Source organism: Dioscorea cayenensis, chromosome 10 (assembly GCF_009730915.1).
Source record: "Dioscorea cayenensis subsp. rotundata cultivar TDr96_F1 chromosome 10, TDr96_F1_v2_PseudoChromosome.rev07_lg8_w22 25.fasta, whole genome shotgun sequence".
In the NCBI taxonomy this organism is placed as follows: Eukaryota; Viridiplantae; Streptophyta; class Magnoliopsida; order Dioscoreales; family Dioscoreaceae; genus Dioscorea; species Dioscorea cayenensis.
The window spans coordinates 16,272,258-16,276,652 of record NC_052480.1 but is presented as its reverse complement, the minus strand read 5'-3'; positions in this window follow the sequence as shown (position 1 = coordinate 16,276,652).

The following is a 4,395-nucleotide window of genomic DNA, read 5'->3' as shown; positions in this document are numbered from 1 at the left end:
AGTATACAGAAGAATACCGCAATAAGCATAAGGAAATTAACGATAGTTTTCCTGAGCAACATCTCTACTTGTTTTGAGAAGAGTCTTCCTAAGCTAATGACTATCCTTGGTTTGTTGACTTTATGAACTATATTGTAGGATACGTCATTCCTTTACATTTCTCTTACCAATAGTAAAAGAAATTCTGGTATGATATTAAGCATTATTTTGGGAGGAACCTTTTCTATATAAACTTTGTGGCGACCTAGTTGTGCGATGTTATGTCTCACATTTCGAAGGATGGGAAATTGACAAAGCCCCTTGCGTATGTCCCGCAAGTACACGGGTTTGTCGAGTAATAAAATCCTAGGTGAGTGGGTATCGTATCCACCGGGAGTAGGGAGGAAAAATACTTAAATTGTTTCTTAACCAAGTGAAGATGAATAATGATTGTGTTGACAAGATGTAATGTAAACAAGAATAAAAGAGACAAGAAAGAGAAACACAAGTAAAGCAGAGATAAGGTAATCGATATAAATGGGGTACTCAGATATTGTTCTGCCTAGGACAATCATTTCAAGTGCAAAACCCTCTATTTTGCTTCCTAACTAATGCTTTAATGAGTCATGGAGATCCTTCAATACACGGTCCTCAATCTAAGATCAACCGTGCCTACCTCTATACGATGTCCCGCAGGAGAAATTGAACAATCTCAACACCTCGCACTTGTATAGAATTGCAATGAGTTCTAGGGATACCCAGTGATAAACCCTCTTCCTAGATGTAGACCTAACACTTTGGTCCAGGTGGAAAGTCCCCAGTCACACTTAAGCCCTAGGTGCTAAAATCACTTTAACGCTTCACTCCGTTGCCTCCGCAACTAAGCCCTAGCGGAAGGTCATCCCTTAGCCCGTTCACTCTACTATGACCCAAAGAACTCGAGGAAATGGTGATAGAATAAATCACACCGAAGGGGAAAGGGGAGGCTTCACTACCTCTCGACTCACCCTCTCAACCCTCTCCAATCTAGCTTTGTCTAACTCTCGTGGTGTGCCACTCACTCACAAGGGTTACCAATAAGAATTATCAACCCTAGTGTCACTCTAATGGAGTATTCAATCAATCAAGCATTCAAGATTGGAACTCAATTAAAACATCAATTAATGAAAGCATAATAAAAGGTTTAATAAAACAAATACATCCTAGGGTTCACAAATCCAAGTAGCCACTAGGGGGTTTAGCTCTCCATGGAGCTACTTACAATCAACAATGAAATCGAATGTAAAAACAAGTAATCCATAGGAAACCCCCTCGATAGTCGTGACGATGGTCTTGTGGAGAAGCCTCGTCTTTTCCAAAGGTCCCCTTGTCCGGCCTTGGACACACCTCGCCGAATCAGTGCCAATGAAAGCTTTCCCAATAACCTTCTTCCAAGTGGAGCGCGATGTCGAAGACGTAGAACCTCTCCAAAACACTGGCTAATACCTCACCAAACCCTAGCCGTAGCCCTCTCTCAAGTTGGGGAAATAATAGAGAAAAGAATGCAGAAATCAGGGCTGAATCGGCTTTTAAAAGGGCTGGAATCGGGAATCCACACTCCTCTGTGGAATTTCCCCACGGGCAAGGGTAATTTCCGCACGCCATGTGGATTCTCGTGAAATATCTTTTTCGGCCGGTTGTGAATAGTACCTACTACAGTAAATTGCTACAATGTTTTACTACATTACCCTGCTACATTAGCGGCCCCGAAACACTCCCGAATCCATGTTTTCATCGAGGTAACATAAACGAGCACAAGTTTAAGTCGTAGATTGCTTTGCTTCTTCAATAAAAGGCCTCATTGGTGAAGATCTTGCTATCAATACCTTTGTGCCCCTCCAAATCATTGTGTTAGCTTGAATACACGGAGGTTGGTACACATTCTCGCATCTTGAACCCAACTTATGTCTTTACATTTGATCCTTCTCAAGATTTCCTCCAAATAGTGTGTTCATGATCTACATTGGCTTCTTTCTTTAACATTCGGCTTCACAACCCTATATGCATGAAAGTAACACAAATACACACATATTAGCGCTAAAACCTGATAAAAGTAATGCTTATCATAAGGAAAGAATACTTCGCATTCTTACCACACAAGCACTTATCAATAATTCTGAAACATTATCATTTAGGAATGGTAGGAAGTCAATTCAATACTAATTGCACAGCTGAGAAGGTTCTAGAAGCTAGTTTCTTTTGGCCGAAGCTTTTCATGGATGCCCGAAAGTTTGTTGAAACTTGTGATGCATGCCAAAGAAGTGGTAATTTATCCAAACTTGTTGAAATGAAATAGACAACTATTCAGCAGTGTGAAGTATTCAATGCTTGGGGAATAGACTTCATGGGAACGTTCTCAAATTCAAACGCAAACAAATATGTGTTCGTAGAAGTTGCTTATGTTTCCAAATGGGTTTAATCATAGGCACTAACACGTCCGTATATGCGTGTAAACCGCAAGTGCACGGATGTCGAAGTAATAATCCCAGATGAGTGGGTATCATATCCTTAAAGAGTAGGGAATAAAGACACTTGAGTTGTTTCTTAACTAATGTGGAATATGAATAGTGATAAGTGTGACAAAATATGAAATAACGAAAATAAAAACAACAAGATAGAAGGCACAAGTAAAGGAGAAGGTAAGGCAATCGATAAAGATGGGGTACCCGGATATTGATCCGCCTAGGACAATCGTTTCAAGTGCAAGAACCCTCTATTATACTTCCTAATTTATGCAACAATGAGTCGTGAAAATCCTTAATTACATGACCCCAAATCTAAGGTCAACCATGCCTCACTCTATACATGTCCCGGAGGAAAGATTGAATAACCTCTCAACCTCGCACTCGCATAGAATTGCAATGAGCTCTAGGAATTCCAAGTGATAAACCCTATTCCTATGCATAAACCTAACCCTTTGGTCCAGATGAAAGATCCCTAGCCACAATTAAGCCCTAGATGGAAAAATCACTTCAACGCTTCACTCCGTTGCACTCGCAACTAAGCCCCAGCGGAAGGTCATCCCTTAGCCCATTCACTCTACTATGGCCGCAAAGAACTCTTGGAACATGGAGGTAAGATAGATCACACCGGAGGGGAAAGGGGACGCTCCGCTGCCTCTCGACTCACCCTCTCAACCCTCTCCAATCTAGCTTTGTCTAACTCTCATTGTGTGTTACTCACTCACAAGAGTTGCCAAGAATAACTCTCAACCCTAGTGTCGCTATAGGGGAACATTCATGCAATCAAGTCTCCAAGATTGGAACTCACAATAAACATCAATTAATTGAAAGCATAATAAAGAGGTTCAATGAAATGAATACATCCTAGGGTATACAAATACCCAAGTACCCACTAGAGGTTTAGCTCTCCATGGAGCTAGATACAATCAATGAAATCGAATGTAAAAATAACTCATCCATAGAAAAACCCCCTCGTTAGTCATGGTGATGGTCTTGTGGAGAGTCCTCTGCTCGTCGCAAGGGTCCCTTTGTCTGGCCTAGGATACACCTCGTTGGATCGGTGCCGATGAAAGCTCTCCCACTAACCTTCTTCCAAACGGCGCGCAATGTCAAAGCCGTAGAACCTCTCTAAAGCCCTAGCCAATACCTCTCAAAACCCTAGCCACCATCCTCTCTCAAGTTCGGGGAAGATGGAGAAAACAATACTGAAATTGGGGTTGAAATCGGCTTTTAAAGGGCTGGAATCGGGATTCCACAAGCTCGTGATGGCGCCCCTGTGGATTCTCTGTTATCTTGTTTTCTTAGCCTGCTGTAAACAATGTTGCTGCAGTATTTTTGCTACAGTATTTTCTACAGTACCTGCTCCAGTACCATCTTGAAATACTCCCGAATCCATACTTTCATCGAGGCAATGCAAACGGGCACACATTTACATCGTGGATCACCTTGCTTCTTTAATAACGGACATGTTGGCAGAGATCTTGTTCTATATGCACAAGTCAGAATGCTTGAATATGACTGCCCTTGTGCCCCTCCAAATAGTTGTGCTAACTCGAGTACGAGGAGGTTGGCACACATTCCTACATATGGATCTTGACCTTTGTCTTCGCGTTTGAACCTTAGCAAGATTTCCTCCAAATTAGTGCATTATGACCCACATTGGCTTCTTTCTCTCATAATTGGCCTCACAACCTTACTTCCATGAAAGTAACTTAAATACACCCATATTAGCGTTAAAACCCGAGAAAAGTAATGCTCAACACAAGGAAAGAACGCTCAGCATTCTTATCGCACAAGCACTTATCAACCCCTCCTACTTAAGCTTTTGCTTGTCCTCAACCAAAGATTGAAACATTATATGCATAGATGAAGGAGACATTGGAAGTGCTTGGCCTTAGGTTCACCAAAGCATACA